Here is a 23,245-nt window from a genome sequence, read left to right on the forward strand (position 1 = left end):
CAGGGTCGAGACTGATTTGCATATATATGGGCCTGAACTGGGGTGTCGAAGTGAGCTAAAGAACGATGATGGATTCAACCAAGATCTGTGACTGTTGGGGAGTGTCTGAAAAGTTTCAGCGCTCCGTCAATCATATCTTTGTGTTTGCTTTGTTTTGAACTCACCCGGCAAGAGACCGGGTGTCACCTGTGTTTTTTCCCATTGACTTCAATAGGACCAGTTCGACAACTTTAAATGCAGCTCAGCTATTTTTGAATGCTTTAAAAATCCACAACTCCGGATGTATGTATGATACAAAGGTCATTTTGGTGTCTATATTTATGTAAAAATACACTCTATTTGTAGAAATTGGTGTTGATTTATTTTGAGTCATCTCAATTAGTTATGCACCATAAAGGTACTGTAAAATGCTTAACACATACTCCTCCAGTAATGCCTGACTGCACTTTGCCACACTACCAGGACTGAGCTAAGGATTATTGTTGTTGAATCCAAGGATCATCCTCTGTTTATTGTGAGAGTATTGCATGATAAGGCCTTACAGTCATACCACATAATACTCCACTTTGCATCATATTCAAAATAACAATTCTTCCTTAATGATTAAAATAAAATATTCCTGGTCAGACAAAGCTTCTGAAATAGATCTTGGAGTCATTATAATCATTCATTTGTTTATAATTGCAGAGTCCAAAACTGGACCTCGATATTCTCCTGCAAAAAACGAATCTATATATTTGTAAGGGAACAGGCCTTTTTTCAGGCATCCCCCTACTTTTTGTCCCCATTTGGACTACTAGCTGTTGCTTTTTAGGTCTCGCCTAGCAGTGCGCATGCGATGCTTGAAAAAGACCTTTAGCCATTGATGCAGCTTTTGTCCTAAAAACGTGCACGCGTTCCATTGCCTTCAATGGCAACACATGCACGTCTGGCATTTCCCTTGTGGGAGCGGGCTTGACACCATATGTTTGTAATTAACTTACAAACATATGGTGACCCTGGCTCGGTCCCGCAAGGGAAACGCTTTGTGTGCTCACGCACTCCCCCACCCCTCCCACTTGTAGCGCGAGGCTCTCGCTTGTTAAACTTCTAATAGTTGCACTGCAATCAAGAGCACAGTGTGCCCTGGATGGCTAATGTAAGCTGTTTCTGAGGGCAAACCGGGTCAGTGCTACCATAGGCTCGATGATTCACGGCTGAATCCCTGTAACTCATCAGATATTATATCTCGGCCACGTTTTATGCTATCTACAGTGATTCACTTTGTAATGCAACACAGCCCACGTGCAGAGATGAACCGATCAACACAATACATTACGACACCCTTTACAATATTTTCTATGATTTACTATTCCTCTTTAGGCACAATGTGTTTTATAAACATGTAACCGGACAGCGAAGAAAAACTGTGCCATCACATTCTAATTCCTTTTGAAGGTGTCCCGGTGGCTGACTCTGGGCCTTGGATAGCGCCTCCCCAGAACCCCCGCTCCCCTCCCCTGGAAGCTGCAGTTGAAGGTTGCTTGCATCGATGTCTCCAGCATTCATACATAGAGGAGGCTTCCGACTCAGCTTCCATCACCCCAGTACAATTAGAAGGCAGGTTAAATGTTTTCACTCCTAGATAATTGTACACATGCATGATAGCCTTGCCAGTAGTGATTTTAAACAAAAACAACTGTCTGCTAAAGTGTGTAACTAAAATAGGCAGAAAAGGTACATTAGTATGCGCAAGTCATAAACTCGTATTGTATGTGGTTAATTTCAAGAACACGTTGTTCTGCTCCTTAGGAAGTCCTAATTTTTCGACTTTCAGGCGGTTAATATAACACCCTCTGGAAATAACAACACATACCCTCTTTGTTCAATATACCCCATGAATATGTGGCAGATGTGCAAGAGGCCTGAGTGGAGGGGAGCTAGCCAATACCATTGCAGGGCCCGAGATAAAAATATTTCATGGAACCCCTAGTAGCACAAACATGCCTCCGCTTTACACCTCTCCTGCCATCATGCCCAGTTCCCTGTCTCTTTACCCCACAAAGGGGCTCAGTCCCCTGTCCTCCCCTGCAGATCACTGTAATGTACCATCAGCCATTGCGCCACACCCTCACATCTTGCAGACCCATCAGTGCTGGTGGGCTGGTAGAATAACACTTCAATTGGACACATGTATTTAATTAATCTAGAAAGGATGAAAGTCTGAGACAACCTTGCCGAGCCTCAAAGTATCATCCAGATTCACATTACAAATAGACTGACAGTAATGCTCTATTTTGGAAAATCCAAACCGTAGCTTTAATCTAATCTATAAATTGCAGCACCAGCTTGAAGCAAGCAGTGTATTGTTTTAATTTGTGACATCATCTTGAAGTTGACTAGAGAGTTGTTGTTCGTGCGTTACTGATAAACTATGGGGGATATTCATAAGGAAGCGGTGGAGGGAGGTGTTAGCCTTCTTGGCTTAATGCCTCTTTGCTCCACTTCAGAAAAGCAAGGATGCACCATATTCACAAGGACATGATGCAGCCTTGCTTTCCCCCCCCCCTGCGGTGGCGCTAAGTTTCACAACTTAGCTCCAATGGACCAGAGTGCAAGAGTCCATGCAAGCAAAGAGGTTTGTTTATGTACAGGAAGGTGTCCCCTCCTCTACATTAACAAATCTAAAATGCCAGTTTGTAACTTACATGTGTGCTGCTTCATGCAGCACGCATGTAAGTTATAAAACAGCATTTTTAAAACAAGCATTGGCATAGCCAATAGGTCTCGCTTTTGGAACCTTATAAGTATTTAGTTATGCAGTACAATATCCTTGGTGCAACAACATCAACTGTTGCATGGCTAAACAATTATAAGGTCCCAAAGGCGAGACCTATTGGCTATGTCAATGATTGTTTGACTCTGAGAGTGCAGACATGTTTTTGCCGAACTGGGGAGATGTGTGAATGACCCCCTGGCTTAGGAACGAAAGCAGTTGCCGCAGAGTGAGGTGTGACCTCCTCTCCCAGGAAGGCTACTCTGGGTGTTAGCTCAAACTGAAAGCTTCAGCGTGGAAGCCGCCTTTGATGGGTCGCCTGTTACAACTTTCCCAAGCAGGCTGCCTTTTGTTCACACAGACAAGTTGGAAACAGGGCCAGAGAGAGAAAACCCGTCCCCAAACTAGTTTTCCTGGGGTTTGTGTTGCCCTTAGGTAGCGACACCTCTCGGGTGGGCTACCAAGCTTCTAACAGTCAAGGGAAGGTTCGGACATCTTAAGGGTGGCAAGAATATGACACTCTGTGATTGCCAATGCCACACATTACTGGAACTTTGTTACCAAAGAGGAGGGTACCTACTAGCTCATTTGATAGTGACCACATTGTCCCCTCAGGGCGGTTTCTCTGTATATTATGGGCACTCCTGGCACCCTGAACCTCAGTACACTTTATATTTGGAGAGAAGACCAAGAGCGACCGCTGAGCCTACTTCCAGGCGAGGTCGCCCCCACTCACCGCTGCTCCCGCCGACTCCTGCCTCGCTCTTTTGCCGCTTGCCTCGCTGCCTGCCTTGGATGCCCCAGCCGCCGCAGGGCCGCCACTTTCCCGCCGCTGACTCCCGGCGGACACGCCCCCTCCTGCCCATTCGCCGCCCCGCTCCCGCCACCCAGCTGCTCCTCCCTCCCGGCTCCTTACTTAAGGGGACCACGCACGAGGTGAAGGGAGCGACCTCTGAGCCTACTTCCAGGCGAGGTCGCCCCCACTCACCGCTGCTCCCGCCGACTCCTGCCTCGCTCTTTTGCCGCTTGCTTCGCTGCCTGCCTTGGACGCCCCAGCCGCCGCAGGGCCGCCACTTTCCCGCCGCTGACTCTCGGCGGACACGCCCCCCTCCTGCCCATTCGCTGCCCCGCTCCCGCCACCCAGATGCTCCTCCCTCCTTACTTAAGGGGACCGCGCACGAGGTGAAGGGAGCGACTGCTGAGCCTGCTTCCAGGCGAGGTCGCCCCCACTCACCGCTGCTCCTGCCGACTCTTGCCTCGCTCTTTTGCCGCTTGCCTCGCCGCCCCGCTCCCGCCACCCAGCTGCTCCTCCCTCCCGGCTCCTTACTTAAGGGGACCGCGCACGAGGTGAAGGGAGCGACCTCTGAGCCTACTTCCAGGCGAGGTTGCCCCCACTCACCGCTGCTCCAGCCGACTCCTGCCTCGCTCTTTTGCCGCTTGCTTCGCTGCCTGCCTTGGATGCCCCAGCCGCCGCAGGGCCGCCACTTTCCCGTGGCTGACTCCCGGCGGACACGCCCCCCTCCTGCCCATTCACCGCCCCGCTCCCGCCACCCAGCTGCTCCTCCCTCCCGGCTCCTTACTTAAGGGGACCACGCACGAGGTGAAGGGAGCGACCGCTGAGCCTACTTCCAGGCGAGGTCGCCCCCACTCACCGCTGCTCCCGCCGACTCCTGCCTCGCTCTTTTGCCGCTTGCCTCACTGCCTGCCTTGGACGCCCCAGCCGCCGCAGGGCCGCCACTTTCCCGCCGCTGACTCCCGGCGGACACGCCCCCCTCCTGCCCATTCGCCGCCCGCTCCCGCCACCCAGCTGCTCCTCCCTCCCGGCTCCTTACTTAAGGGGACCGCGCATGAGGTGAAGGGAGTGACCGCAGAGCCTACTTCCAGGCGAGGTCGCCCCCACTCACCGCTGCTCCCGCCGACTCCTGCCTCGCTCTTTTGCCGCTTGCCTCGCTGCCTGCCTTGGACGCCCCAGCCGCCGCAGGGCCGCCACTTTCTCGCCGCTGACTCACGGCGGACACGCCCCCCTCCTGCCCATTCGCCACCCCGCTCCCGCCACCCAGCTGCTCCTCCCTCCCGGCTCCTTACTTATGCCACCACCACGCACGCGCAGCGTTGACGCGCAGCGGGCGCGGCGATTGTACGCCGGAGCCGTGCCAAAGGCAAGCCCGTCTGTGCCCGTACGCGCCTGGACTGCGCCCAGTGCCAGGACCTCTGGCCCCCGCCGATGCAAGACGACCCGACAGACCTACGACGCCACCGCCCTCAACGCACTCAATGCCGGCCGGAACCCAGCCTGCTGCCGAGCCACCCCGAGACGCATCCACGGACCCTTCACCTGCAAGGCCTGCAAGTTCACCTCCCTCCGAACCTGCACCTCACCCGCCAAGCCAAGCACCACCAGCAACCACCTCAAGTGCATCCTGCTCAACACCTGCTCCGTCCACAGACACGCCGTGGAACTCTGGAACCTCCTCGACGCAACATCACCAGACGTCGCCTTCCTCACGGAAACCTGGATGAACGTCTCCTCAGCCCCCGACATCGCCATCGCCATCCCGGCCGGGTACAAGATCATCAGGAGGGACCGCGTCAACCAGACCGGAGGAGGCATCGCCATCGTCCACAGGAACACCATCCGCATCACGACCGACTCCAACGACACCTTCGCCGCCGCTGAGCACCTCCACTTCCAGATTCACACCGACCCAAAGACGACCCTCAGAGGCACCCTCGTCTACAGACCCCCGGGACCACGCACACAATTCAGCGAAGACATCACGGACTTCATCAGCCCGCACGCCCTCCCCTCCGCCGACTACATCCTCCTAGGGGACCTCAACTTCCACCTGGAGAACAACAAGGACCGCAACACCGCCGCCCTGCTGGACAACCTCGCCAACCTCAGACTCAAGCAACTGGTCAACACCCCCACCCACTACGCCGGCCACACGCTTGATCCCGTCTTCTCATCCAGCAAGCACATCACCTTCAGCCACTCCACCGGACTCCACCGGACCGACCACAGCTGCGTCCACTTCAGCTTCAGAAGAACCACGACCCACCACCACCCGCTACAGGCTCCCCACAGAAGCTGGAGCAAGATCACCGCCGACGAGCTCACCACCTCCCTCAGCCAGAACCCACCCGCCAGCACAACGGACCCCAACGAAGCAGCCCGCAACTTCACGCAGTGGCTGACCGCCTGCGCCGACGACCTCGCACCACTGAAGAACCCTCCCAGCAGACCCAGAAGCAAGAAGGCATCCTGGTTCACCGACGAACTCAGGGACTCCAAGAAAACCTGCCGCACCCTCGAGAAAGCCTGGCTCCTCGACCAGACCACTGACAACATGACCGCCCTCAAACACGCCACCCGCAAGCACCACCAGCTCATCCGCACCACCAAGAAGAAATCACTGAAGGAACGACTGGACAACAACGCCCACGACAGCAAGGAACTCCTCAGCATCATCAAGGAGTTCTCCAACTCCAGCACCGGCAACAACGACATCACTCCGTCACAAGATCTCTGCGACTCCCTCGCCTCGTTCTTCCACCGCAAAATCGCCGACATCCACAACAGCTTCGGCGCACCATCCACGCACCCAACCGTCGAACCAAAGCCCCCCACCACCACTCTCCGCACCTGGACCACGGTGACCACCGAAGACACCATCCACTCCGGATCTCCAACCGACCCCTGCCCCCCACAACGTCTTCAACAAGGCCGACTCCACCATCGCACCCCAACTCCGGAACATCATCAACACCTCCTTCAACACTGCCACCTTCCCGGAGAGCTGGAAGCATGCCGAGCTCAGCGCCCTACTGAAGAAACCAACAGCGGACCCCACCGACCTCAAAAACTTCCGCCCCATCTCGCTCCTCCCTTTTCCTGCTAAAGTCATCGAGAAGATCGTCAACAGACAGCTTGCCGCCTTCCTCGAGACGAACGGATCCCTCGACCCCTCGCAGTCTGGTTTCAGAACCAACCACAGCACCGAGACCGCCCTCATCGCAGCCACCGACGACATCCGAGCCCTGCTCGACAACGAGGAAACAGCGGCACTCATCCTCCTGGACCTCTCTGCAGCGTTCGACACCGTCTGCCACCGCACCCTAGTTCAACGCCTCAGCAACATCGGCATCCAAGAGAAGGCACTGGAGTGGATCATCTCGTTCCTCGCCGGAAGAACACAGAGAGTCCGCCTCCCCCCGTTTCGATCCGAGGCTACCGAAGTCATCTGCGGCGTATCGCAAGGATCATCACTCAGCCCCACCCTCTTTAACGTCTACATGAGACCTCTTGCAGCCATCGCACGCCAACACAACCTCAACATCATCCCCTACGCCGACGACACCCAGCTGATCCTCTCCCTCACCAGAGACCCCGACACCGCCAGAACCAGCCTACATGAAGGGATGAAAGACGTCGCCGAGTGGATGAAGAACAGCCGCCTGAAACTGAACTCAGACAAGACGGAAGTCCTCATCCTGGGACCATCGCCCTCCGCCTGGGACTACTCCTGGTGGCCCCCCGCCCTGGGCACCACACCCAAGCCAACAGACCACGCACGCAACCTGGGCTTCATCCTGGACTACTCACTCTCGATGACCAGACAAGTCAACGCCGTCTCCTCATCATGCTTTCACACCCTGCGCATGCTCCGCAAGATCTTCCGATGGATCCCGACCGAAACCAGGAAGACGGTCACCCAAGCACTCGTCACCAGCCGACTGGACTACGGAAACACCCTCTACGCCGGAACCACAGCCAAACTACAGAAAAGACTCCAATGCATCCAGAACGCCTCCGCCCGACTCATCCTGGACATCCCCCGACGCAGCCACATCTTCGGCCACCTGAGAGACCTGCACTGGCTCCCCGTCAACAAGAGGATCACGTTCCGGCTCCTCACCCACAAGTCTCTCCACGACCTGGGCCCCAAGTACCTCAACGACCGCCTGACCTTCTACACGCCCACCCGCCAGCTACGGTCTACCAGCCTCGCCCTCGCCGCCGTACCACGCATCCGAAGAGCCACCGCCGGAGGAAGATCCTTCTCCTACCTGGCGGCCAAGACATGGAACTCCCTCCCCATCCACCTTCAGCTGACCCAGGACCATCTCGCCTTCAGGAGACAACTCAAGACCTGGCTGTTCGAGCAGTAGCAGACCCTTTCCCCCAAGCGCCTTGAGACTCTTCCGGGTGAGTAGTGCGCTATACAAGTGTTATGATTGATTGATTGAGAGAGAACTACCCGGCTACCTTTGAAGCTGCACGGAGAGAGGCTGCACCGTCCGAATGACTGCACCTACTGCACTTTGGGCTAATAAGTTTGGACTGTGCCTGTGGCTTCTGGTTCAGGGAAAAGATGATCCCCAGTCCCAGATCAATGGGATAACTTGAAGGGTCAGACAGCTGGCCACCTGAAACAGCATCAGGGACATCAAAGCTGAGGAAGCCCAAACTGGCAAAGCAGGAGCCACTTCTGAGGAATTGCCACTTGCCCACGCCAGGCACGCCAAGAGACAAATCCGAGATAGCCAAAAGTTGCGCCCATGGTGGCTGGATCTTGGAGTACTATCAGAGACTGGGGGCAGGTAACTGTACAAAGTAACCCTACTGGACTCCTGGACCTAGCTTGGCTGGAGTCACCAAACTAACTGTTTCAAACTATTCAAAAGTAGGCAACATTCTTGTTGACCAATGCTTGTTTGAGGTTACATTTAATAGCACTTTCTAAACTCTATATCTCCGGAAACCTTCTATGGATTTTGATGATCAAGGACTCTAAAAATTCATTAAAATATGCTCTATTTTATTTTTTAAAGTTGTTGTCTTGTCTCTTACATGTTGTGTGACTTTCTTATTCTGTTGTTTGGCGCTTTTAAATGCTTCACTATAAGTTCCTTTGTTCAGCCTTGCTGCTTGAAGCCGCAGCTATCCAGTGTTGGGCATGAGGTTTACAAACAAGCCTGCCTGGACCCAAGACAGGTTTTGTGAGTGTACTTCATGATCAGGCCCAACAACCACATCATATAATACATTTAAATCCTCACAATATTATACAAGACAGCTGTAAAAATCAAAACTCAGATTTGGACTAAAATCAATGCTAAGTGAGTTTTTCCTTTAGAGAACAATGAAGTCATCGATCTACAAAGATGTTACTGAGTCTCAACATTTGGCACAGATATTCGTGATAGATTCAATTCGGCAGAGGCCGGGGATCACACTGCTTGTTATACCAGATCACATTTTTTCCTACATGCCTTATGGTATATGCAGTGCATGGTAACTAAGATGGAACTGGGAGATTGAGCGAGATGAGGAGGACATAGAGTTGCAGATGAGTGAATAATAGATGGCAGTAATGCAGTGAAGGGAAAATTGAGTTGAGAAAAGCAACGATGAATGTTATTTAATGAGAGCTAGGAAAAGACACGCAAATAACAAAGACAAACAGGGATGAGAAGAAAGGGAGGGATGAACCTGAAAGAGACAGTGAAAGAAGGTCAGATTAAAAGGGAGCTGGGAAAGATAGAAGGGAGACAATACATTCTACAGGAGAGAGAGCCCAGGATGAACTGGGAGAAGAGAAAGCTGGTTTTTACATGGGTGAAAGTAAATGGGGGAACATGGGGGATTTAGGGAGAATGAGCAGGGGAGGCTAGAGAGGCAAGGGTGAGGATGAAACAGGAGAAGGTAAAGGTGAGAACAAAGTTAGCAGCTATAGAAAAGAAAGAAATAGAGATGTGGCGCAAATCTGGGGGTGCTTGTGTTTGAATTAGTGAGATTGAGCCTTGTGAGAGGGAAAGGGTGTGTGAATGAACAATTTATATTTGATAGGGTGCCATGCTGTGGCATTTTGAGTATAAGTGAGCAATTGCACAGGCCCCCCCTGATAAAACGTACTTTCTCTCTATTTGATCCCTGTCTAGTCTAATTCTCCACTTAAATATCGCTCCCTTTCTACTTCCCTATTACTCTGACTATGTCTCTCTACCAAGTGGCATCTTAGGGATTTTTAGGGTCCCGGACAAGACAAATTTCAACTGTTTTTGTGTAACCCTGTTAAACTTTATCATAGATGTGTATGGCACCATGCTGGTTTAAATTAGAATTGGAATCATTAAAAAAAATCACATTTTGTTCGGTGCTGGGGCCCCCAAAATATGCCTTGCCTGGGTACCCAAAATATTTAAGATGACACTGGTGACATGGAGAATGGTACAAGCAGAGGGAAAGTGAGATGAAAAGGAAATGCATTAGAAGAGTGATGAGAGGCAAAGTTTAATGTGAGTGAGCAATGTCTTAAGATGAATGTAAAAGGAAACAAGCTTTGAAAATGCAATAGAGCTCGCCTTTGATTAAGTTAAAGCCATTTGCTTTGCTAATAGTATTGCATGGCAAAGCAAATGGCTTTAACTTAATGAAAGGCGAGACCTCTTGCATTTTTAATGCTTGTTTTACTTTTGTTGCATGGTGAACGGACCCAGTCGCCGGGGGAGTTTTTAGAGCTTGTCCCAGTGTTTTTGCGGTGGGGTGTCTCCAGGGCTTTATGAGGGAGTAAAAAGCAAGTAGTTTTTAAGGTTCAGCAAAGTGTAGCGTGATGAGATATTTAGGATTATTTAGGGTTCGAGGAAGGGTGGCATTAATGAGTAGTAACGATTTTTAGGATTTAGGGATGGGCAGCCTTAAGTGATAGGAAGGGGTTTTTTGGAGTCATGGAAGGGATTTAGGTAAGGTTAGCATTAAGGGTTAGTAGGTATGTTTATAGTGTAGGGATGGTTAGTGTTACTATCACTAGTGTGTTGATCACCTCCCAACTGGATTACGCTAATGGACTGTACCTTGGTCTCTCCTTGGGCCTCCAACGGCGTCTCCAGACAGTCCAGAATGCTGCAGTTCGACTGGTCTGTGGCCTCCCCCTTCATGAACATATTACCCCCCACCGGCATAAGCTGCATTGGCTCCCCGTTCACAAAAGGGCGGAATTCAAGGCACTCACCCTAGCTCACCGGGCTGTCAAGGGAAAGGGTTCGGCTTACTTATCCTCCTGCCTCCGTCCATACAGTAATACGAGACTTCTCCGATCAAGCGCTAAACATCTTCTTTTCACCCCCAGATTTAAAAAAGCTCGCTCTGGGGGAAAAACATTCCAAGTCTGCGCCTCTTCCCACTGGAACAAGCTACCTATGTCCATCCGGACCATTCAGGAGGAACTTCCCTTCCGGAAGGGCCTTAAAAACTTTTCTCTTCTGCTAGTACCATCTGAGTTAGACACAACACCAGTTCTCACAGAAGCGCCGGGACACCCCGTTGGGGTATCTGTGCGCTATATAAAATTCCTTAAATAAAAAAAAATACAAAGTAGTATGTTTTTGTGTTTGAGAGAAGGGTAGCACTAATTGATAGTATGGGGTTTTTAAGGTTTAGGCAAGCACTAAGAATGGTAAGGGGTTCTTGGAATCGTGGATCAGTAGAGTTAAGGGGCAGTAAGGATTTTTTAAGGTTTAGGGAAGAGTAGCATTAGGTGCAGGAAGAGGCTTTTAGGGTTAAGAGAAGGGCAGTGTTAAAGGGTAATACAGGTTTTCAGGGAATGGTAGCATTAAGCGATATTAAGGGGTTTGTATGGTGCAGAGAAGGAATCGTCATAAGGGTTGCCGGATTCAGTGAAGGGTAGTTGCAAGGGTCAATAAGGGTTTTTTAGGATTTATTGATGTGTAGCATTAAGTGGTGGTAATGGGTTTTTAGAGTGTAGGGAAGGGTCGCATTAAGGGGATTGAAGGATTAGAGAAGGGTAGCATTAAGGGGCAGTAAGGATTTTTTATGGTTAGAAGTGAAGCAATGTTGTTACACAACATCTAGACTTGATAAAGACTTCCGAGAACTTGATTACTGAGAATTCCAGCTCTTGGATGGTAAGCACTTTTTGTGTGGAAGCACACAACTTATGTTGATTTTAACAGCACACCACATAAAGTCCACTCCGCAACACAAAATACCATTCCACAAAAGTACACTCCATAACACACAATCCCATTCCACATAATACCAGTATATTCAATACCACATAATCACTACCCACATAATTACACTTCCCACCATGCCACATAATTCCACTACACAACATGCAATTCCACGCCACACAATTCTACAAATAACTAATCCAATCCAGATAATTCCACTACACACCACATACATAGACTCCATAACATAGGTAAAATACATTGCCATTTACAATGCCGAACGCTCTAACAAATGAGAGACTGATTGCATTTACATTGCTTTTTTTGTCAAGCATACGATGCTTTGTAAAATACAGGCCACTCGTTTCACTGTTACGCTAAAATGTAAGAAATAAACACACACACACACTCAAGGTCCGTCTCTGTTTCTGGTTAGCGTTGTACTAACTAACAACCTCATGCCATAGATAAACATGAAACGAAACAGGGAAGAGGCTAGAATGTCTAGGCCTCCTTCTGTCGGGAAGGTTCTCAAACAAAAGCTGAAATCACATCCAGGCTTGACAGTTTCCTCTATTAGAGGATGATCAATAAAACCCAGCTAGTGGACCCAAATCCTGATATTCACCGCGTCCAGAAGAGCACGCAGCTTAGTTTTCATTAAGAATCTCTGAAATTCCAGTGCGCCGAAATACAGGCCATCAGACCCCTTTAAATATAAAATACCCTAATCCTTATCGAAAGAAATGCACCAGTTTATACGGATATCTTGAGAATGCAAAACAAGCCAAAGGCTAAAAGTTCTCCAGGGCACTGCTAGTCAGCTTTCACTCTCGTAAACAGATCTGCTGATTGCAATTTCCAGTTTTGCACATAAGTAGTACACCAGTGCTACCTAAGCTTGACAAACTTTGTGTGTTAGAGGGAAACACAATGCTGCTTACTCTGTAACTGTTCTTGGTGTTGGGGAACTTTGTAATTTAGTCTCCCCCGCACCCCTCCTGCGTGTTGGTTTAGTTTGGTAGCTTTCACAGTTCAAAAGCCAAAAAGATAGGCACTGTCAAATGCTCATTTGTTGGGGAAACAGAGGGCATAAATTACAATGCCATTTACTGATGTCAGATGGTCTTGCAGCATACATGGTTCAAGGAAAGAGGCAGCACAATTTCTGCAGTGTGCACTGCAAGTGAAGTGTATTTTCAATGCACTGTGACGCAACAACACAAAACAAAAGATGCCGAGGAAGAAGCGTCAGTATCGCAGCAGTGAAAATGCAAAACCTTTAAGGATCAACAGAATTGACACATGCAAAAAAACAGTTTGTAGTTTATGTATTTTTTAAACAGCCCTCCCCACCCCCTTCTATTTGACAGCGTTCTGCAAAAGAAACGCACGTTGTACATTTGAACTAAATGGTGCTGCTACAGCGTGGCTCCACAAATCATTTCTAATCAATACTCACCATTTCCCTGAAACCTTTAAGCACACAACTATTAGTCAGTGGGGCCCATAACACTGCACGTTTACTCTATTCACTTACATTTGGCTTCAGGGCTTTTGGTGAATCACACTGGAGAAATGCTGTAACATTTGGTGGAGTGTCTAAAACCTATTTAAATCAGTTATTATTTACACCTATGGATTATTACACTTTACCATGGTTTTATTCAAACATTTAACTATTCAGACGCACCACCATAGCGGCAATGGATCTGCGAGTAAGAAAATTAGGCATAGGAAAATCATGACCAGCTTTTAAAATTCCATTTTCCCAATTTTATTAAAAGCAAAACTTATTATGTCTGACATTTATGCATTAACAAATTCTTTATTCAGTAAAATCTTAAACTTTATTTCAAAATGATCATTTTATTTAGAGCTCAGGAAAAATCGCTTATTTTAGAAGTCAGTTAAAGTTTAGCAAAGAACAGATAGTTCCAAAATCATTCTCTCCTAACATCCCTAACTAACACCCTCATCTTATCCTTCAGTCCTGCAAAGCAAACAAATAAAGTTCATAAGAATTTTACATCCAGGAATCGGTCATCAGTCGGGCAGCACTTCCAGTAGAAATCGAAAAAGCGACCCATTCTAGACAAAACCAGGGGTTTTTATACCCTAATTTCCTAACTTAATCTATCTAAAAAGTAACTATCACTACTTATTCGAACTCTGATTGGACACATTTGGGGTGGGTGAGCATCTTCTCACCATTACAACATCATTTTCTCGACGATTCAGCAGAAAAATATAGGGTCTTTGTTTTAGGACAGTCCATAGCTTAGCTATTTCCTCGAGTTGAAACATCGAAAGCTTTTCCCATGATCACAACATTCAAGCATCCATGTTTGGCACCCATCCTAGGTTCCGGGCCAAGGTAGCCTTGAACCTCCTCGAGCACAGGCAGTTCACTCTGACTTGCAGGATTTTGGCGCACCTGCGCTGTCCAGCTCTTGCTCACAGTTTACCCGAGCATCCATCTTTTATTTAGGCCTCAGAGGCCACTTTTGGAACTATCATAGAAACAAACACAAATTCATGTTAATTATTGAAATAAAACCCTTCTGTTTACCTCCCACCATACTAATGTTTCCCCATTAGTTGTTACCTAGCAAAATAAGCCACATAAATGTGTTTTATCCTTACATAATAGACCACTTCTTAGCACAAAACGTATACAATAAGCACATTTAGTCTGCAATTGTTTACATTTACGCTGTTGATTTTCAATATCTGGATTCTTTTCTGGTTCACCTTCAGAATCAGTCAGTTGTACTTTCACCGTCGTATGGGTATACAGGTTCAGGCACACGGATGGTGTGACTAGCATGAACCCACCTTTTCAGTCTAGCACATTTAACTGCAGTAGTACTAACCAAGATAACTTGACTTGGTCTTTGCCACCTTGGTACCAAACAATTCCTTCTGCGGTGAACTTTCACTCGTACCCAGTCCCCAGGGACTAGATCATGAGCTGGATTTTTCTCTTTGGAATTTGATTCAGTTCCCACCTGGTGGAGCACAGAAGTTACCTCATCAGACAGATTTTTGCAGTAATCCAGTATGAAGTCATCATTAATTGTCAACAACTTATCAACTGGTACATAGGCCTGTCTCATCACCCTACCCATTAAGATATCATGTGGACTTAATCCAGTTTTCCTGTCAGGTATGCTTCTCAGTGTCATTAAAACAAGTGGCAAAGCATCAGGCCACTTCATTCCTGTTGCCAAACACATTTTTGCAATTCTGTTTTTAATTGTTCCATTCACCTGTTCAACTACTCCTGAAGCCTCAGGTCTATATGCACAATGCAGCTTCTGGCGAATGTCCAGAGCTTCGCAGATCATATGCATAAGTTCATTTTGAAAATGCGGGCCTCTGTCCGACTCAATGGTCACCGGAAACCCGAAGCGTGGTATTATCTCACGCAAGAACAGTTTAGCAACAGTTAATCCATCATTCCTCCGCCTGGGGAAAGCTTCTACCCATCGAGCGAACAAACAGATTATCACAAGAACATATCTTAATCTGTTGCATGGAGGTAGCTCAACAAAATCCATCTGAACTCTTGTGAATGGATCACCCTCCCGTCCTATGGTTCCCAAACTTACAATAGTTTTTCTGTTTGGATTAAATTGTTGACAGACTAAGCATCTTTGACACAGATTTTCAGCAAACATTCTGAATTTAGGATTATACCAAGTCTGCCTAAAGAGACGTATCATAGCATCTCTACCAATGTGGGCCTGACCATGGTACATTCAGGCCATATCTGCTTCAATGGTGTCAGGTAACAATGTCAATGGGTTGAGATTCACACATCTTGTAACAGTCACATTTTCAGCTCCCAAAATTATTTTCTCATAACGAGTCAATCTGCTGTCATGTACTGTGTCTTTGCTCAAGTAAGGAGAATCTCCACAGAGTGAGGTACATACACCCTCACAGGAAATCCCATCACAATTCCTTCACTTTGCTCCAGACTTACACAGGTTGCTGCTACTGCTTTCAGACAACCAGGCAAAGCCTTTGCAACAGGGTCCAAAACAGCTGAGAAATACGCAATTGGTTTTCTCATTCTTCCATGCCTTTGAATCAATACTAGAAAAAAAACAAAAATGCCTCCTCCACTCTTTTTTTTACTACACCTTCTTTCAAAAGGTCAAACCACGACTTGTTTAGTTTGACACGGTATTTTTATTTATACCATCCAATTTTTTATATTTTTGAAGATTATTTTTTCAGAGTTCATAAATGCAAAACAAGACCACTGTACATTGATCTATTTACAATACTGTACAATACCATTGAAGATATACACATAAATAAATTAAAGCAATCTTGTGACCTAAGTATTGTACTTCTTTCTGACAAAACTGTAATTTTGATGGGGACACTTTATGTCCTTCCTCAGCCAAATGATTTAACAATGCCACTGTATCAGTTATACAGGCATCCTTTCTTTTTGATGCAACCAAAAGATCATCAATATACTGCACTAACACAGACTCTCCAGGCATGCTCAAATTGTCTAATGATTTCTTTAGCAGCTGATTAAAAATCGATGGACTCTCAGTGTACCCTTGTGGAATTCTACACCATGCCAGGATACGATTTTGGAAACAGAACGCAAAAATTGGTTGACTTTCTGGATGCAATGGAACAGTAAAGAACGCATTGCATAGATCAATCACAGTAAACCATTCTGCATCATGAGGTATTTGGTACAGTATCATTGCTGAATTCTGAACAATTGGACAACATGGGACAACAATTTTATTAACCTTTCTTAGGTCCTGCACAATTCTAAATGTTCCGTTTGGCTTTTTTCAATCCCATAATTGGTGAATTACAAGGACTGCTCTCACTTTCTCTTAAAATTCCCTGCTCAATCATTTTGTCAATTACTGGAGTAATTCCTTCAATTACCTCTGCAGTCATTTTATATTGAGGTATATTTGGGTAGCTTGCACCTTCTTTTATAGACACTTTCACAGGATCAACCCCTTTCATCAACCCACTTCCTTTCACTGCCTCTTTCTGTTCAACAGGAATTTTCTTTCTTTATCAAAAACAGGAAACAGTTTATCTTGTTCTGCCTCAATCATGAGCATTGTAAATTTGTGAATTTTCTAGAACAAGGGGAAATAATTTGCCTCCAAGAGACTTGGTCCATAACAGAGCTCCATCTTTTGGGCTATAAAACGTATTTCTCTCCAGCTATCCGCAGCACTATAGGTAGGCCCAAAGGAGGGCTAATAACATTTATAGCCAACACACTTACCCTTTTAAAAGTGTCCAATGTATTTACCGATTCTAACTGCCAGATCCTTTCCCTCTCTCTTGTAAACAAGGACATCATCCTCCTAGTAAATATGTATAATAATCTAGATGAGAATGACTTTCTGATCCTTGTTAGAAACATAAAGGAGAGACTCAGAAGTCTCTATCAGTGGAAGGAGCACCCCGGAATGATCCACCTTCTATGGGGAGGGGATTTCAACCTTCACCCATGTTCTATGGCAAACTCCCAATGTTGTGGGTTTGTGGACGAACATGAGGCTTCATTAGCCCATTTCGCCCACAACAAATCGGGAAATATAATTAATAATATACTCTCCGACTTTGACCTGGTAATCGCTAACTGCCCAAATCTGGGAAAAAACCTTTTTTATCCGACCTATGTGGGCAGAGGCCATCAAACGACAGTCGATTATATTCTTCTGTCTCCAGGATTGCTCCCGATGGCCAAAGCCTACCAAGTCATTGCTAATCCACTAAGCGATCATTCCGCATTAAAAATGGATCTCCATATTACTGAACCCAAACTCAATGTCACCGAAATAGCCAATACTCTCACTCAAAACAGGTTAGAACTAGCAAAAAATAACGGTTTCTCAATAAAATGGGAAAAAGTTAACCCCAATGAACTCACAAAAAATTTAGTGGACCGGGCATATGCAAACATAATTAAATGCTTGGACCCCGCGGCAAACCATAAAGAGGTTTTAAATAATTTTACAGAAATCCTAGAAATAACTAAGGGATTGCTCACGGCGAAAACAACAACTAAACACCCCAGCAAAAAAGGGTGGTTTAACCACAATTGCACTAGAGCCCTATCTGATTTAAAATCTGCTCTACACAATAAACAAAGAGACGTGGGCCTCATCCAACTCCTCAGACGAAAATACACCCAAGAGCGCAAGCTAAGAGCTCAACAACTGAAAGAGAAGCTCTGGGAAGATCTAAACAAGAGCGCTCTCTCAAAAAATAGTCAGGCCTTTTGGCGAACGGTCAGATCCCCCTATCTTACAGATAACAACTCACCTAGGATAGAGGTGGACATAGACGAGGATACCTGGGTAGCCCATTTCGCAAATATTTTTAAAGACCATGTGTGCGTAGATGGGCCAACGAACCTTCTCGCTAAGGTACAATACCCAATTCCATTGTCTTTTGACATTCCTGATATATTAGTGGCCCTAGAAAAAAGTAAGACTGGAAAAGCTCCCGGCCCTGACGGCGTCCCAGTGGACCTTTTTAAATTTAACCTAGATCTATGGGCGCCCATTCTCACAAGAGTGTGCATAGCTGCAGCTAGCGAGGGTGTATTAGACTCTTGGACCAGGTGAATCATGGTCCCCATTTTCAAGAAAGGGGACCGCCAGGACGTGAAATGCTATCGCCCCATCTCATTCCTGGACTCTCTTGGTAAAGTGGTGGGGAGGGTCATCCTGGAGAGACTTCAGCAGTGGGGCGAGGAAAGAGGCATTATTTCGGACCTACAGTTTGGGTTCCGAGAAGGCTTTGGGACAGTAGAGCAGGCCCTTAACCTCAGTTTGATAATGGGCAAATACATGCACGCAAAGAAGAGTACGGTGTACATGGTCTATGTGGACCTGTCCGCCGCATTCGACTGCGTCTCGCATTCAAAATTATGGACAGTCCTAAGACAAATGGACGTGGACCCCTCCCTACTAGATTTTCTGAGAGAGCTCTATTCGGGTGCCTCGGCGAGAGTTCGCTTTGGAAGAAACGGCGAGCTGACGACGTCCTTTGGAGTAGAGCGGGGAGTTAGGCAGGGCTGTGTCCTGGCCCCCTTCCTCTTCTCACTTTATACAAACGGCCTGGAGGGGGATATGTTGAGGGGGGCCCAGGACCTCCCAAGAGTAAATCACCGCCTGATCCCAGCTCTGCTCTATGCGGATGACGCCGTCATCCTGGCGCGAACTCCGCGCGAACTCCAGAGTTCACTGAATAGATACACTACTTTCATGAGTAGTTTGGATCTAAAGGTGAATGTAAAAAAAACGTTTGTCATGATCTCGGGGGGTGTGAAGAAAGGCACAAAAAAGATATATCTTGACAATCAAAGACTTGAGACCACCGCCCAGTATCCATACCTCGGGATCATGATAGATGACAGGCTGACATGGAAACCAGCAGTGGAGACGAGATGCCATCTCTTTAAAAGATCGATAGCGGCCTTACAGATTTTCTCATAGAAGCTGGGGAGGAGGGCCCCAGTGGAGTTACTGAAAATCTATAATGCCAAGTGTCAGGCCATCGCTCTTTACGGAGCAGGAGTGTGGGGTCATACAGACATTAGTGCCCTCCAGGTAATTGAAAACTCATTCTTAAGATTTCTCTTAGCTACGCCAAAAGGCACATCAACCTATGCCTCCCACATGGAACTGGGAATCCCCTACCTTGAGGACCTTCTCAAAATTCAGCCATTAATGTTGTGGAGGCGCATTTGGTCATCTGACACAAATGCGCTAACACAGTCAATTGTGGCTGACACAATGTCACTTGACCAGTCCTCAAAACTAAAGTGGCTCTGTTATATCAGAAACTTTTTTGCAGACCTTGGCCTTGAGAACTACTATCTGCAACCTGAGTCGATAGCTGGCTTGTCGAAGAAGGGCCTGAAGCAACTAGCCCTCCATCACTTAGAAACAATGAGATTGACATCAGAGGCAATAAAACCATCAGTTATCCACGCGAACCTGGTCCAGACAACATATGGCATTCAACCGTATTTAACTTTGCAGATTAAAATATACGAGAGAATGCTGATGACCAGACTCAGACTGGATACTTTCTTTAGATTGGTTGTTTTTCCAACGAATAAAGGCTGGGAACCAAGTTTGCCCCCATGTCCCTGTGATGGGAAGTCCACACAGTCCAACATACACGTGATCATGTTCTGTAAATTCTACCATCCGCACAGAAAATGTTGGCTTCTCCCCATATTTAGGCGGTGGGGTCTTAGACAGTGTCGACCAGCATTTTACCGACTGCAAATGCTAGAGACTGAAGAAGTGTGTTATGCAGCTCTAAAATTTTTTAAATGTATTATGAATCACAGAAAAAATCTTTAAAATACTTTTTCTGTAAAAATAACAACACTGAAATGTATAATTATTTTAATATGCTGTTTATATTCACTGCATACTGTCTTTTGTATGAACTTTTTTTAAAATCACCGTATAACTTGTACTCTTTTATCAATTGTATTGTTGATTGTTTCTTTTATGGTTTTCCTCGTGATAAACCGAATAAAGAGTTGTTGTTGTTGCATTGTCAATTTATACAAACTATCATCATCTGGAGTTTGCAATTCTATGCCATCTGGCGAACAATATATAGCACAGTTCATTTTACACAGTATATCTCTGCCTAGCAAATTACCAGGGCTGCTGTCACACACCACAAACCGATGCATATCTTTGTATGTCCCAATCTCTATTTCAACTGGTTTTGTCAAAGGAGTATTTATTTGCCTATTAGTACACCTACAACCTGAATTGTCTCACCCGAGAGAGGAAGATTTTGAATTTCCACTGATCTAACAGTAGAACGGGTAGCATCAGTGTCCACTAGGAAAGTTATTTCACATCATTCACCTTTCAGCTAACAAATGGACCTGACTGATCTACCTCAAGAGTGGCTCCAAGCATACACTCTTCTTCCTCCCTCAGGCACCGTCAGAAACTTTCATCCGGCTCACTGCCATTCTCTTCTTGCAACCAATATTGAGGACACGCATTTACTCTTTGCGGTCTTTTTACTTGCTCACCTCCGCTGAATCCTGTCTCTGCACTGTATCTCTGCTTATTCCCACTGTATGGCAGTGGCCGTTGCGGCACCTGACTTTGCTGATTTGCTATCTGCTGTTGTTGCGGTTGCTGCTGATTTACCTCAAACTGCACCTGCGAATTCAATGATGTATGTTCCCCATTAACTCTAGGTGGACATTTACACTCTTGTTTCCAATGCCCTAATTTGCCGCAATTGAAACATGGCATTTTCTTTTTCATTTCGTCAATATTTCCTGCCAATTTAGGTTTGCCTTTAAACCCACCTTGATCTCCTGCATTCTTATTCTCCATCTGTGCTACTTGTTTTTCTGCTACTTTTACTTGTGCCCACATAGCTTTTTCTTTCAACTTCTTTTGTTTTGCATCAATTTCTTCACTGCAATACTTTGCCTGTCTCAGTATCTTATCTACTGAGCTCGACTGCCAATCCATCATGATATGTCTGATCATGTCTGAAATTTCCGGTCTTAATCCATATACAAACCTATACCCAAAGTGGCTCATATCTTTTTCAGTTAATTCCTCATAACCACTATATTGTTTGAAAACGAACAACAACCTTTCATAAAATGAATGCACAGTTTCTTTTGGCTCCTGGGTGGTCCTGTCTATCTTTACCCAAGCAGTTTCTTTTGGAGGTATTTTATTTTTCAACCACACTATCACTTGTTCATATTTTCTCATCACGTCTGGTGATGGGGCTCCTGTTTTCTCATCTCTGGGATACTCCTCCCTTGGCCAATCCACAGATATTTTACGTTTTGTCCATAAATTTGTTGGCACCACTATGTCAAACAACCCATCCAAATCAATCCATAATACCTTTGATACCTTTACAAATCTGTCAACTTGTCGATACCACTCTACTGGCTTCTCTCTTAATCTAGGGAAATCATTCATAAATGACAATATATCTTGTCTGCTCCAAGGAACATGTACATATCCTCCTCCAGGAATTTCTCTCATAGGGAATTCAGTTGCCACAGTTCCCTTTTCTCTATTAGGGAAAGCTAATGTGGATTTATCACTATTTTCTTCTTTTTCTTTGCCCACTTGACTCTCCATTTACCTAAATCACCCCATTTGTGCAACAACACATTCAAATCCTTTATCTGAACTAGTCTACCTGCAGTGTTCATGTTTTCAATGTCTCTCTCTGCAAAATCTACTCGATACGTTTTCTGCAATGATTTTATTTTGGAAAATTCTATTCCACATTCACTTGCCACTTCTTCTAATTGATCATACATTGTCTTAGCTTTCCATGTTATGCTTTTACATAAAAACATGAGCTCATCATCCTGATAAGTTTTTAATCTGTCTGTCCCAATCGTTCCAATTATTAATTCTTCCATATCTACTTTTAATTTGGCCACATCCAACACTTTTAATTCCTGCTCTTTTAATTTTAACGTTTTAATCCATTCACTCAATTTTCTTTCTGATGGTCCCATGGGTGTTTGTGTTAAATCTATTTTGTCTGCCCTTCTCTCTGGAATGGCAGAGTCAGATTCTGCTCCTGTCGGGTATCCGCATGACAAATTTTGATTAAAAGTTAACTCTGGTGGATTTACACTTATATTTTGCCTTATTTCCGACAAATAAGGATAGGTACTCCCTTTTGCTCTCTGTAGACTTTGTTGGAATGGAATAGTTAATCTCGGCTCTTTTATTTTCTGATCTTCAAATACTGGTATTACAGGTCCAATTGTTACTGGGACAGTTACAGCTTCCATGTTTTTAGTAAGGGTTTGAATCAAATCATGTGCAGAACGCTCATAATCAGACATATTTGGCTGTTCATCATTTCGTCTTTCCGCACTTAGCACAATTCTGTGTGAATCATTACTTTGTACAGGAGTACCTGTAATTCTTGCTTCTCCTATCGGTGTACTCGAGACATACCTTGTTTCTACTCATTCAGGGAAATCTCTGAAATTTGATGGTTGTCTTGGCGTTTCATTAACTCTTTCTTCTGCCATCGGAGCATTAGGTGTAGTCCATAAAGAACTTGGTTGATATGGGGGCGGTCTCCTATTTAATATTTCTTCTAAAACAGCATCCTCTCATTCACTTTCACCATAACTTTGATTTCCTAATTCAATATTCTTTTTCTTCTCTGTACTTTTCTGTCCTTCATATTCTTCTACCAATCTGACTGGATACATACCATCACACATATTTCCATTCCTCCATCTCCGCATTCTAGTTTCAAGTGTTTCTCCACACAAATCTCTACCTCTACCTCTTGGTCTGATATGCCTGCTCAACTTCTCACTCTCCATTTGATGCATCCCATCTTCCCACTCAGCCAGTTCTTCAAATTGAGTTGGTCTGGGTCTCGGTTCAAGTTTCACCATTTTGTCTCTTAATTTCCTCAAAAAGGCTAATACACCATCATCCT

The sequence above is a fragment of the Lissotriton helveticus genome, chromosome 6 (genome assembly GCF_964261635.1).
Source record: "Lissotriton helveticus chromosome 6, aLisHel1.1, whole genome shotgun sequence".
Lineage (NCBI taxonomy): Eukaryota > Metazoa > Chordata > Amphibia > Caudata > Salamandridae > Lissotriton > Lissotriton helveticus.